General features: G+C 40.3%; 1 protein-coding gene across 2 annotated transcripts in view; it reads left to right on the plus strand.

Moving 5' to 3' along the window:
- The window catches only part of Zfp780b (zinc finger protein 780B), a 49,270-nt gene that overhangs the window by 27,623 nt on the left and 6,222 nt on the right, over nucleotides 1-15,425 (plus strand). The gene's annotated exons all lie outside the window — the stretch shown is intronic.

The following is a 15,425-nucleotide window of genomic DNA, read 5'->3' on the forward strand; positions in this document are numbered from 1 at the left end:
CTTTCAACCAAAATTAATCAAAAGAGATGGGGAAGGACAATTCATACTCATCAAAGGAAAAGTCCAGTAAGATGACATCTCAATTCTGAACATCTATGCCCAAATGCAAGGGCATGCGTATTTGTAAAAGAAACATCGCTAAAGTTTAAATTGCACATTGAACCCCATACATTAATAGTGGGAGTCTTCAACACCCACTCTCATCAATTAACAAGGCATCCAGACAAGAATTAAACAGAGAAATAATGAGCCTGATGTTATGAATCAAGTGTACCTAACAGACATCTACATAACATTTTACTCAAATTCAAAAGAATATATCTTCTCAGCAGCGAACCTTCTTCAAAATTGGCCATATTTTCAGTCACATAGAAAGCTTCAACAAATAGTAGGAAATTAAGATATTTTATCTCTTATCAGACCACCATGGATTAAAGCTGGACTCTAACAAGAGAAACAACAGAAAGCCTATAAAATCCTGAAATATGAACAACTTTCTACTCAATGATCACTGGGTAAGGGAAGAAATAAAGAAATTAAAGACTTTCTATAATTTAGTAAAAATAAAAGCACAATGTACCCAAATTTTTGGCACAGAATTAAAGCAGTGTTAGGAGGAAAGTTCATAACACCAAGCACCTTCACAAAGAAATTAGAAAGTTATCATACCAGCAGGTTAAAGGTACAGCTGAATGCTCTAGGGAAAAAAAGCAAGCACACCCAAGAGGATTAGATTGCAGGAAATAATCAAACTCACAGTTGAAATCAATTAGGTACAAATAAAATGATATAAAAGATCAGTGAAACCAAGAGGTGGTTCTTTGAGAAAATCAACAAGATATACAGACCCTTAGCCAAACTAACTAAACAACAGAGAAACAGTATTCAAATAAGTGACATCTGAAATGAAAAGGGAGACATAACAACAGACACCAAGGGAATTCAAAGAGTGATTAGGTCTTACTTCATAAGCCTGCACTCCCAAAATTGGGAAATCTAAATGAGATGGATAGTTTACTAGACAGATATTACTTACCAAAGTTAAATTAAGATCAGGTAAACTATTTACACAGTCCTATAATCTCTAAGGAATTAGAAGTAGTCATTAAAAGTCTCCCAACCAAGAAAAAACTCAAAGCCAGATGGGTTTAGTGCAGAAATCTATCAGACATACATAAGAGCTAATACCAATGCTCCTCAAAGGATTCCACAAAATAGAAACAGAAGGAATATTGCCAAACTTATTCTATGAGGCCATCATTACCCTGAAACCTCAGTCACACAAAGACTCAACAAAGAGAACCTCAGAATAATTTCTCTTATGAGCACTGATGCAAAAAATACTCAATAAAATACTCACAAATCCAAGAACACATCGAAAGTATCATTCATGGTGATCAAGTAGGCTTCATCCTAGGGTTGCAGGGATGGCTCAATATATAAAAACCTATCAATGTAATTCACCATGTAAACAAACTGGAAAAAAAGAAAATTATATGATCATCTCTTTAGATGCTGAAAAAGCCTTTGACAAAATCCAACATCCTTTATGTTAAAAGTCTTGGTGAGATCAGGGATACAGGACAAACACCTAAGTATAATAAAAGCAATATATAGCAAGCCAATAGCCAACATCAAATTAACTGGAGAGGAATTTTAAATAATTCCACTAAAACTAGGGACAAGACATTGCTGCCCACCCTTTCCCTATTTATTAAATATAGCACTTGAAGTTCTCACTAAAGCAATAAGGAAACTAAAGGAAATCAAAGGGATACAGATTGGAAAGGAAGACATCAAAATATTGTTATTCATATGTGAATTATTAATATACATAAGCAATGCAAAAAAATTGACCAAAGAACTCCAACAGTTGATAAGCACCTTTAAGAAAGTGGCTGGATAAAAAATTAACTAAAAGAAAAACCAGCAGCCCTCATTTAAATGAATGATAAACAAGCTGAGAAAGAAATTAGAGAAACAACACACTTTGCAAATAGCCACAAATAATGTAAAATATCTTGGTATAACTCTAACCAAAGAAGGGAAAGACAAAAATTTCAAGTATCCGAAGACAGAAATTTAGGAAGATATCAGAAGAGGGAAAGATCTCCCACGTTCATGGATCGGTGGAATTAAAATAGTGAAAATGGCCATCTTACCAAAAGTAATCTATGGATTCAATGTAATTTCTATAAAAATTCCAACACATTTCTTTTACAGATCTGAAAGCACAATTCTCAACTTCTTATGGAAAAACAAAATACTCAGGATAGCCAAAACAATCCTGAAAAATAAAAACTTCTGGCCCCACAGCTCTCTGTACCCAAATACCATGGGGTGAGAGAGCTGGACTCTCAGAAGTGCAGACAATCCTGAGAACTCAGGAGAGACCACTATTTCTGCTCACATTTTTGGCCTAGAACCTGCCAAGAGCCCTCTGACACAGGACCTAGGAGCATTCATGGAGAGGATTCTTCCGGTTTCTGCCTGAGCCCAGAGCTGAAAGCCAGTAGCCAGGCATGCTGACACACCTGAGAGCAGAGGTAAGACCAAAACTTCTGCTCTGAGGGACCCACCTGGAACCCTCAAGACACACAAACAAAGGAGCAGTCTGAGACAGGATCCTTCCATTTCTGCCTGTTCGTGGAGTACCAGATCTGACTAGGAGAAAGCCAGTCTCCAGGAGTGCTGACATACAGGCTTACAGGAGGGTCAAGCTACTGTCAGAGACAGCAAGACCAGATAACACCAGACACAACCAGATGGCGGGAGGCAAGCACAGGAACCTAAGCAACAAAAACCAAGACTACTTGGCATCATCAGAGCCCAGTTCTCCCTCCAAATCAAATACTGGATATTCCAACATACCAGAAAAGCAAGATTTGGATTTAAAATCATGTCTCATGATAGAGGATTTTAAGAAGGACATAAAGAAACACAGGACAACACAGGTAAACGAGTAGAAGTCCTTAATGAGGAAATACAAAAATCTTTTAAAGAATTACAGGAAAACACAACCAAACAGGTGAAGGAATTGAACAAAACCATCCAGGATATAAAAACAGAAATATAAACGATAAAGATATCACAAGGGGAGACAACCCTGGAGATAGAAAATCTAGGGAAGAGATCGGGAGTCATAGATGCAAGCATCGCCAACAGAATACAAGAGATAGAAGAGAAAAATCTCAGGGGCAGAAGATATCATAGAAAACATTGACACAACCATCAGAGAAAATGTAAAATGCAAAAAGTTCCTACCCAAAACATCCAGGAAACCCAGGACACAATGAGAAGATCAAACCTAAGGATAATAGGTATAGAAGAGAGTGAAGACTCCCAACTTAAGGGCCAGTAAATATCCTCATCAAAATTATAGAAGAAAACTTCCCTAACCTAAAGAAAGAGATGCCCATGAACATACAAGAAGCCTACAGAATTCCAAATAGATTGGACCAGAAAAGAAATTCCTCCCATCACATAATAGTCAAAACACCAAATGCACAAAACAAAGAGAATATTAAAAGCAGTAAGGAAAAAAAGGTCAAGTAACATATAAAGGCAGACCTATTAGAATAACACCAGACCTCTCACCAGAGAATATGAAAGCCAGAAGATCTTGGGCAGATGTCATATAGACCCTAAGAGAACACATGCCAGCCCAGGCTATTATATTCAGCAAAACTCTCAATTAATGTTGATGGAGAAACCAAGATATTTCACGACAAAACCAAATTTACACAATACAGTCCTACAAAGGATAATAGATGGAAAACTCCAACACACAGAGGGAAACTACATCCAAAAGAAGAGAGACACAAAAACATAATTCCACCTCTAACAACAAAAATATCAGGAAGCAACAATCACTATTCCTGGATATCTCTTAACAACAATGTACTCAATTCCCCAATAAAAAGACATAGACTAACAGACTGGATACGGAAAGAGGACCGAACATTTTGCTGCATACAGGAAACATACCTCAGTGACGAAGACATACACTACCCCAGAGTAAAAGGCCGAAAAACAATTTCACAAGCAAATGATCCCAAGAAACAAGCTGGAGTAGTCATTCTAATATCTAATAAAATTGACTTTCAACTAAAAGTTCTCAAAAAAGATAAGGAAGTACACTTCATATTCATCAAAAGAAAAATCCACCAAGATTAACTCTCAATCCTGAATATCTATGCTCCACATACAAGGGCCCCTACATTCATAAAAGAAACCTTACTAAAGCTCAAAGCATACATTGGATCTCACACAATAATAGTGGGAGACTTCAACTCCCCACTCTCAACTATGGACAGATCATGGAAATAGAAACAAGACAGACACATAGAGAAACTAAAAGAAGTTATGAATCACATGGATTTAACAGATATTTATAGAACATTTCATCCTGCAACAAAAGAAACCTTCTTCTCAGCACCTCATGGTACCTTTTCCAAAATTGACCATATAATCAGTCACAAAACAGGCCTCAACAGATACAAGAAGACTGAAATAACCCCTTTTATCCTATCATATCACCACGGACTAAGGCTGGTCTTCAATAACAACAATAATGACAGAAAGCCCACATATACATGGAAGTTGAACAGTGCTCTACTCAATGACAACTTGGTCAAGGAAGAAATAAAGAAAGAAATTAAAGACTTTTTAGAATTTAATGAAAAGGAAGGCACAACATACCCAGAAATATGAGACACAATGAAAGCCATGTTAAGAGGAAAACTCATAGCTCTGAGTGCCTCCAAAAAGAAACTGGAGAGAGCATACATCAGGAGTTTGACAGCACACCTGAACAAAAAGAAGCCAATACACCCAAGAGGAGTAAATTGCAGGAAATCATCAAACTCAGGGCTGAAATCAACCAAGTAAAAACAAACTATACAAAGAATCAACAAAACCAGGAGCTGGTTCTTTGAGAAAATCAACAAGATAGATAAACCCTTAGCCAGACTAACCAGAGGGCACAGAGTGTGTATCCAAATTAACAAGATCAGAAATGAAAAGGGAGACATAACAACAGAATCTGAGGAAATTAAAAAAATCATCGGATCCTACTGCAAAAGCCTATATTCAACAAAACTGGAAAATCTGGAGGAAATGGACAATTTTTCTAGACAGATACCAGGTACCAAAGTTAAATCAGGATCAGATAAACCATCTTAACAGTCCCACAACTCCTAAAGAAATAGAAGTAGTTATTATAAGTCTCCCAACCAAAAAAAAAAAAAGCCCAGGACCAGATGGGTTTAGTGCAGAATTATATCAGACCTTCATAGAAGAGCTAATGCTAATGCTGTCTTAACTATTCCACAAAATAGAAACAGAATTGTTTCAGAATTGTGCTATGAAGCCACAATTATTCTTACCTAAACCACACAAAGACCCAACAAAGAAAGAGAACTTCAGAACAATTTCCCTTATGAATATTGATGCAAAAATACTCAATAAAATTCTTGCAAACCGAATCCAAGAACACATCAAAACAATCATCCACCATGATCAAGTAGGCTTCATCCCAGGGATGCAAGGATGGTTCAATACATGGAAATCGACCAACATACACTATATAAACAAACTTAAAGGAAAATAATCATCTCATTAGATGCTGAGAAAGCATTTGACAAATTTCAACAGCCTTTTGCGTTAAAAGACTTGGAGAGATCAGGAATTCAAGCTTCATACCTAAACATAGTAAAAGCAATATATAGCAAACTAGTAGCCAATATCAGACTAAATGGAAAGAAACTTGAACCAATCGCACTAAAATCAGGGACTAGACAAGGCTGCCCACTCTCTCCCTACTTATTCAATATAGTACTTAAAATTCTAACCAGAGCATTTAGACAACAAAAAGAGGTGAAAGGGATACAAATTGGAAAGGAAGAAGTAAAAATATCACTATTTGCCGATGATATGAGAGTATACTTAAGTGACCCCAAAAATTCCACCAGAGAACTCTTAAACCTGATAAACAACTTCAGCAAAGTGTCTGGATATAAAATTAACTCAAACGAATCAGTAGCCTTCCTCTACTCAAAGGGTCAACTGGCTGAAAAAGAAATTAGGGAAATGACACCCTCACAATAGTTCCACATAATATAAAATACCTTGGTGAGACTCTAACCAAGCGAGTGAAGGATTTGTATAACAGGAACTTCAAGACTCTGAAGAAAGAAATTGAAGAAGTCCTCAGAAGATGGAAAGGTCTCCTATGCCCATGAATTGGAAGGATTAATATTGTAAAAATGACCATCTTGCCAAAAGCAAGCTACAGATTCAGTGCAATCCCCATCAAAACTCAATTTTTCACAGAGGTAGAAAAAGCAAATTGCAAATTCATTTGGAATAACAAAAAACCCAGGATACTGAAAACTATTTCCAACAATCAAAAACTTCTGGGGGAAGCACCATCTCTGATCTCAAGCAGTATTACAGAGCAATAGTGATGAAAACTTTGTGGTATTTGTACAGAGACAAGCAGGTAGATCAATAGAATAGATTTGAAGACCCAGAAATGAACCCACATATCTACGGGTACTTGATCTTTGACAATGGAGCTAAAACCATCCAGAGAGAAAAAGATAGCATTTTTTGCTGGTTCAACTGCCAGTCAGCATGTAGAAGAATGCAAATCAATCCATTCTTTTTTTTTTTTTTTTTCGGAGCTGGGGACCGAACCCAGGGCCTTGCGGTTGCTAGGCAAGCGCTCTACCACTGAGCCAAATCCCCAACCCAAATCAATCCATTCTTATTGCCCCTACAAAGCTCAAGTCCAAGTGGATCAAGGACCTCCACATAAACCAAGATACACTCAAACTAATAGAAGAAAAAGTGGGGAAGAGCCTCAAACACATGGGCACTGGGGAAAATTTCCTGAACAGAACACCAATGGTTTTTGCTCTATGATCAAGAAATGACAAATGGGACCTCATAAAACTGCAAAGTTTCTGTAAGGCAAAGGACACTGTCAATAGGATAAAACGGCAACCAACAGACTGGGAAAAACAATCTTTACCAATCCTACATCTGATAGAGGGCTAATATCCAATATATACAAAGAACTCACGAAGTTAGACTCCAGAGAATCCAATAATCCTATTCAAAAATGGGTACAGAGCTAAACAAAGAATTCTCAGCTCAGGAATATCGAGTGGCTGAGAAGCACCTAAAGACATGTTCAACATCCTTAGTCATCAGGGAAACGGAAATTAAAACAACCCTGAGATTCCACCTCACACCAGTCATAATGACTAAGATCAAAAACTCAGGTGACAACAGATGTTAGTGAGAATGTGGAGAAAGAGGAACACTTCTCCATTGTTGGTGGGATTGCAAGCTGGTACAACCACTCTGGAAATCAGTCTGGGATTTCCTCAGAAAATTGGACATAGTACTACCTGAGGACCCAGCTATCCCACTCCTGGGCATACATCCAAAAGATGCTCCAACATATAACAAGGAGACATGCTCCATTATGTTCATAGCAGCCTTATTTATAATAGCCACAAGCTGGAAAGAACCCAGATGTCTTTCAACAGAGGAATGGATACAGAAAATGTGGTACATCTACACACTGGAGTACTACCCAGCTATTAAAAACAATGACTTTGAAATGTAAATAAAAAATATTTAATAAAAAATAAAAATTATGTATCAGATAAGGAAAAAAGAGATATTTCACATATAAAAACTGCTGAATTTGGACTTGATAACTCAGAATTTACCTTATTATTCATACAATTGCAACAGACCATCAGAAGTACAAACCATCCACTATAGATTTCTCATATTCAGCCTCATACAGATTTTCCAGGTCCTTTAGCTCAAGGAAGTGAAAAAAATTACCAATTACTAATAGAACACATGTTAGAGCTTCCAAATGTCATGAGAAACATCGTGTTAATGGGAAAGGTTTAAAGAAAAAATTTCCATTTCCTGGCAACAAGCCAAAGAAATAATCTAAAAATGTCCTACATGTTCTCTATACAAGTAAACTCTTTTACCTGCTGGGTACCTAGGGGTACCAAAAGAAATTGCATCTGACAGATGGATATTTCCCATTTTGCAGTATTTGGAAAACAGTGGTATATACACCATATCATTGACATGTTCTCGGGGTTTCAATGGGCACCTGCTTCAAGTTCTGAAAAGGCTGACTGTATTATTACACCTTTATTGGAAATCAGGACAATTATGTGGATACCAGCCCAAATTAAAACTGATAATGTTCCTGCATATGTATCCAATAAAACGAAACAATTCTTTACATATTGCAATAGAAGGCATGCTACTGGTATACCACACAATCCTACAAGACGAGCAGTTATAGGAAGAGCCAACTGTGCCTTAAAAGAGAAGATTATTAAACATGGAGAGTAAAAAACCCTAGGGACAGATTAAATAATGCCTTTTTAAATCTAAATTATCTTAATGTTGGTGAAAAGGGAACAACAGTAGCTGAGGGACACTGGCTTATTGAAAAAAAAATAAACCGAGGAACTGGGCCAACCAATACAAGGATGTGTTAACATAAGAATGGAAACCTGCAATAGTTTTAAGCTGGGGATGTGGCTATGTTTATGTATCTACAGGGAAGGAGAAAATACAGTTACCAACAAAACTTACAAAGATTAGATCTGACCAGGGAAAAACCTCTTATCAGCTGAGACATGAATGTCTTCATAATGGAAATAAGCCTGGGTTCTTCACTCTCACAAACTGCCTCAGTTACTGATTTTTCTAAAATATGCATGCATAACAACTTCAAAATGGCCAGCCTAAACGATAGATGACACAGAGACTGGACAACACATAGACTTGACAGACGACCCATAGACCAAATGGACAACACATCATAGACTGGATAAAAACAGAGATTGGGGGCTGGAGAGACGGCTCAGCGGTTAAGAGCACCGACTGATCTTGCAGAGGGTCCTGAGTTCGACTCCCAGCAACCACATGATGGCTCACAACCATCTGTAATGGGATCCGATGCCCTCTTCCGGTGTGTCTGAAGACAGCGAAAGTGTGTTCCTATACATGAAAGAAAGAAAGAAATCTTAAAAAAAAAAAAAAAAAGAGCAACAACAAAAAACAGAGATTGGGCAACAAATGCCATAGCTATTTTTTTTGATTAACTATTTTTTTTTCCTTCATGACTCAGCATGAAGCAATTATAAGAAGACCGCTGCCCCGATCCCTGAATTTGGAATGGGTGGTTTTGGTTGTTTGATGTGTTGTGATTGTTACCATCTAGAGTCACAGTTCTAAATGATCTTGTAGTAAAGAAATTTAAGGTTGTTTTGTTTGAATTACTGAATACTGATAGGAATTTAAGGTTGTCTTGCTTTTATTGAATATTAATGGAAATTTAAGATTTTTTTGTAAGACCATATTGTATATAAGCTGTTTAAAATATGATATAAAGTTCTAATTTTATGGTTCTTATCATTATTTTTATTGCATATAGATGGTTAATATTTGGGGGAAAGATAAGTTTTAAACAAAATGGGGGAAATAAAGTAGAACTTTCTGGATATATCAGGTGACACAGACGCACATAGTGTTTTGCTGAGGCAAGACCCATGGGAGTACACTTGATGTTTGGAGAAAGTATAGATGGGACTCAAAGGACAGTGATGGTGGGCTTGCCTAACTAGCTGTGCAACTGTTCATTGATTCTTCATTTTGTCTTCACTGATCTTTGCTTCATTGAGAGACTCATGGCAGAGAACCTCTCTATGGTGTCCTGGCTGATCCTAGGCTGACTCATGTCAGTTTGGCAGAGAGAGGCCTTGCTGTTGTTTACCAGGAAAGGGCTAAACTCAGACAGTAGAATCAGAACTGCTATGAATCATTATTTTCCTGGTCCCCCTGGCTGACTATGGTAGGACCAGTCCTCCTTTTGCTCACTGTCCTCACCTATGGACCTTGCGTGGTAAATGTACTAGTCAGATTTGTGCGAGAACGGATCTCCACCGTCCAACTAAAGATCTTACAGCCTCAATAGAAACATCTCAACCCTGTCACCCAGGAGACAGACACCCAAACAGGTGTATAATTTACCCCATGGTATAACCTCAAGGGGAGAATGAGAGGATGACATAAAGTCCATTTTAACACCAGGCCTGACTTCAAAAGGAAAGTCATCCTTTCTAGGAACTGGTTATAAGTCCTCCTAAGCCATCAGACTCAGAAAATAGGCCATATGTCACCAGATCCAGGAACAGACCATAAATTCCAGGAACAAGACCATAAAATCCCCTACCCAAAGAAAACTCTAAAGATAACAAGGATGCAGAAATATCTTATCTCACGATGGGCCATCAGTGTTGGATGGCCTTACATGGTTTTGTATCTTATCCTGTGGTTAAATGTTTGTGACACAGCAAAGCAGTCCACTGATCACCTCGACACAAGGCAATCAAAAACCGACCCCAGTAACATCCCTGGTACCCTTCAATGAAGTTTTAGATTACTTAACTCTAGCTAAAATTCGCCTAGAGCCCTATAAAGACATGTGCTCTTTTTGGGGGGTCCTCACCATTTTTGTATGTAGCCGACCCCTGCATTCAGGCTTCTTGCTTTTGCAAATAGAAACACTCTTGCCAATTGCATATGTGAGTGGTGGTCTCCATAAGGCACTTTTAGATTTACCACTTGTAAATGTTCATTTCAGTGACTGGTTGGTCTGGTTTGAGGCCTCCGGTTTCTGCTACTCTGTCAATACTGGAATCTTCCTCAGACTCCTCTTTGATATCCCATTGTTGACCTGTGTCATGAAGATTCTGTAATTGTGGGTCTGTTGGACTGGCCACTTCATGCACTCCAGCTGTTTATCGATGGGGTTGATGTTGAGGGTGAGTGGGCATTAGAGATATCTGATGTTGGGGGTTAGTGGGCATTAGAGGTATCTGAGCTGCTCAGCCTGTAGGCTGTCGTGCTCTCACACTGTCAGGCAGGTTCACCGTCACCACCCCTGCATATTGTAGCTGGTGAGGGACATGGCCCCTGAATTTGTCATCACAAATTTTCTCTTAACAATACTCATACATTTGGGCTTTCTCTTTGGAAGGTCACAGTGCATACACGTTTGTGATAATATACAAGGCCCGAGTGGCATTGCTCACCACCGCAACTCCTCCTCGACAGGGAGGTAGCAAACAGCCTTAGCCCTGTGACTAAAGATGGAGCTTGCTGTCTTCTGGACTCCTTTAGAAAAGCCACAAGCCATGCTGTCACATCTAATTTTAATCTGACATCCTCTTGGAGACCATGGGGAGGAGGAATAGGATGAGGAACTGTGGGAGGGCAGACTGGGAAGCGGGTAACAACTGGATTGTAAAAAAATAAAAGTAAGAGAGAAAATTTCATGGAGAGCTATAAGAAGAAGCACATACACATACACACCAATAGCTTTTACAATGCTGTAATGGTAATAATAAAGACAAAAGGAGAACTCAACAAAAGTACAGTAGAAAATATATAAAGTATTAATTTATAAAAAAAATCGTAAAAAGGAAACTTTGAGCGGAAATATCTCAAGGTAATAACCTCCTGCGAGGTCCCCTGATTTCTCTAAAGTTTAGCTGTCTCCATTTTTATTCTGATTGTGTTCATATTGAGATGTTGTCCAAATCAACTATGGTCTGTTGCTGTTCTGGGTTTGTTTTATAAGTTCCTGAGATTGAAAACAGTTGAATGTGATGGTGGATTTGGTTGCCATTCCTCATTGCTCTAACAGGTTATCCCCTTTTCATGTTTAAAGGTGTGCATACTTAAAGGAGTTTGTTTTTTATTTAGTTTTTTGAGACATTAGGAGTATACTCTGAATTTTGGTTTATTAATTTTTTGAGACAGTATTGGTATACCGTGAGTTTATTTTTAATTATTTTGGTTTTTTGAGACGCCTCCTCTGCCACTCTAGGGCGGTGGTTAAAGGCGTGTGCCACGATAATCTGAGTGTATTTTAATTTTTAGACAGGGTTTCACTGTGGAGTCCTCTGTGGCCTCTTCTCACAGACATGCAGCAGGCTGTGCCTGGCCTGTGCTACCACATCCCACTATGCTTATTGTCACCTGATGACGTCCTCTGTATTGATCTACCTGCATTTTCTTTTGATTATGCGAAGATGGTTACTTTGAATCCGCAAGATTATCTTTAACATGTTTTCTGTAGTTAGCACATAGCTGAATTTTTAATGCGATTGGTATTATTACGAGGATCGTCTAGCCTGTCTAACGCACACAGTTCTGTTGATACATAGCGATGTGGCCCTCAGTCACATTTTCTATTTGGATAACAGGGCACTTAGATCCCTGTGTCCCGCTCCCGGGAGAGAAACTCAGTTACCCGCAGAACCGGAAGTACCTTTTGATCAAAGGAGGGAGCCTCCCCTTTAAGCGCGCACCCCCGTGGGAACTCCCACAAGCCACTGGGCGCAGCTCTCAGATTTCAGGTTTCCCTGAAGAGCCGGGCTTCGCTTGTGTCAACTGTATTTTTAGGGCTCCTGCGCCGAAACGAACACTTAGGCTTTTGGTGTTCTGGCGCGGGAAGGTCCGATCTTTCCGGTCGGAGGAAGAAATTTCAGGTTGGCTTAGGTCTCCACAGAGTAAGGCCAGAGCCTGCCGGCTGGGGTTGGGCGTGTGCTGACGGTGGCATAGGGTGACTGTATCTGTAGGTGTGTGTGTCTGTCTGTCTGTCTACACTCCTTGAGCTCTCTGCATTATCTGTGTCTCTGTACTTGTCCCTTTTTGCTCCTGCTTTCTCTCGCGGCCACAGGGACTGAAGCAGAGGATCAAGTTTCAGTAAGGAGAGGTCAGGTGCGGAGTCTGAAGGGAAGCTTTCCCTGAGGTTCAGACTTGAGCTTGGGAGGAGCATTTGAGGCTGGAAGTGCCTCTGAGGGTCGCCTGAGAGGGCAGCTACTTGTTGAATTCCATGACTTTCTCAGAGCCCCCATGTGAGTGTTGAGGGAAGTGAAGAAAAGTGCTCAGTGAGGTGCTCTCTGATACAGTCTGGGATCTCTTGCTGGCTCAGGCTCCCTGAATAGGTTGTTATTCAAAAGGAGAGCTGGAGAAGGATGGGAACATTATTTCTGCCCATCTAAGATTCAAGAATGAGTTTGCCCTTCTTTTCTGTTTGAGAAATGAGGTTTCAGTTCTAGAATATGGAAATGTCAGTAAACGAAGGAGGAACGTGCAAATTCATACCTTCATCATTGTGTCCCTTGTGTTGTCCCTGCCCTTTCCTGGTATTCACACTATCATTTCAATGACCATTGATATCTTCTCCCTAAAATCACTTCTTTTTCCTACGTTATGCATAGTGGTTATTTTGGGTTCAAGTGTTAGAAATAATGCGACTACTGGTTGCATATTTAAGAAAATGACTCATAAGATCTAGGCTGTATAGTGTACGTTGTAATCTCAGCATTTGGGAGGCAGCAGCAGGAGGATCCCTGTAAATTAAGGGTCAGCTTGATCCACATAGCAAGTTCCAGAAGGACTGGGCTACACAGTGAGAAGGAAACAAGATTAATGTATTAATGCAGAGCAGAATTTTTCAATTTTCAGATGATTTTTTTGTATTGTGTCCAGTGTGATAATTTGGAGTTTTTATGTACCCTGGAATGGCTAAATCTATAACATTTTTGTAGTGAATACACTTACTGCCTATTCTCTTAGTCTTTTCCAAACTATTAATCAGTCACCAAGTTTGAAGATACATCTCTGAACTTCCCTTGTGTAGCTAAAATCCTGTAGCCCTTGATCGTCATCATTATCATCCTAAGTCTCCTCCTTATGGATCTACGTTTCCATTCTCCACCCCGATGCTGCAGACCCGGCCTCCACCACTCAAACCCCAGGAACCAGCTTTTTACTGTTCCTAGGAGAAAACAGTCTCAGATTCTAAGTGAGTGAGACCATGGGTGTTTGTTTGTCTTTTTGTTTAAAGATGAAGTATTTGTCTTCACAATTGTGTGTGTTGGGTTGTGTCTCCATGAGCACAGGTTCCCTCAGAAACCAGAGATACAACCTCCCCTGGTGTTGAGTTGCAGGCGCTGTGAGCTCTCGGGAGACTGAGCTCTGTCCTCTGGAAAAGCCATAGCAGCTCTCAGCCCCTGAGCCATCCCCCAGCCCCAGCGTTTGTCTTTCTCTTTACCTTATTGCACTTGTTGTTCTCCGTGTGCATCCATAGTGTAGTAAGTGCTTCACTGTGTGTGGACCTCATTCTCCATGTGCTTTGTCCGTTTGTCTGTTGGTGGGGTCGCATGTCACAGCTGTGGGATGATGCTGGAAGGAAGGCGGGAGTGGAAATATCTCCTGGAAGTGTGTACAGTGTATAAATATTATAAATATCGTAGAATGCACAAATGTGTATGGTGGAGATGGCTCAGTGGGTGCAGTGCACGCAAGCATGGAGCTGCGCAGTGCCAGATGCAGCAGTGCACGTCTGCAGCCCCAGCCCTCCTATGGCAAGACGGGAGGGGATGAGAGAATCCCTGGCAGGATGGCTGCTAGCCCGGTGTATGCAGAGGCAGGAGGGAAGGAAGGATAAAGATTGAAGGAAATTTTCTTTGTAAAATTTGGGGGCGGGTATATAGAAACATAAAATAAGATTATCAGATGTGTGGTTGAGAGGAAGAAGAAGGAAGGAGCATTAGGAGTTCAAGGCCAGCCTGGCATACAGGAGACTCTGTCTCAAAAACAGATGAACAATCCCACAGTGTACTGAACCAAGACTTAGACCTGTCGGCTAGAGCACTGGATCCCCATGTGCTGATGGCTGCTCCCTGGTGCAGCATCTCAGGGAGTCTGAGAGTTGTGTGTGCTGCTCAGAGCTTGTGAGTAGAGGTCAGTGCTGCTGAGTGTAGTACAGAGCACAGGGTCGTCCTCCACAGTCCATTTACTGAACATGGGTACAGGATGCTGGCCCTGCCTGAGCATTGCAGCTGCAGCCCCTCCAGCCCTGCTGTGCTTCAGCCCTGAGTGTTCAAAGGAGGCGCCATTTGGATGCTGTAAGCCCCTGCCAGCCTTGATAGGTGGGGTTCTAGTAGGAAGATCTGCTCACAGGAGGAGGAGCGGCCCAGGGGCAGGGCTGGCTGGATCTCAGGGTGGAAGATGGGGTCCCTTCTGCTGGCATCTCCTGGAGGAAGTCCAGGGCAGACATGTGTATGCCCTGCACTCCCACACTGACCCTCTGTAATGCGTTGTCTGGGTTAGGAGAGGATGGGCTTTGTGTAGACTCCTGTGTGCTGCTAATCTGTGTGTGGGAGGCTGTGAGCGGTGGGAGGGGAGAGAGTGAGTGGGGATGCTTGAGGAATAAATGTAGTTGTTGAATCACAGTGACAGAAGTCAGTCTGGGAACATCAAGTCACAATCCAATGACAGGCTTTCTTTTTGTC

This window comes from Rattus norvegicus, chromosome 1, assembly GCF_036323735.1.
Source record: "Rattus norvegicus strain BN/NHsdMcwi chromosome 1, GRCr8, whole genome shotgun sequence".
In the NCBI taxonomy this organism is placed as follows: domain Eukaryota; kingdom Metazoa; phylum Chordata; class Mammalia; order Rodentia; family Muridae; genus Rattus; species Rattus norvegicus.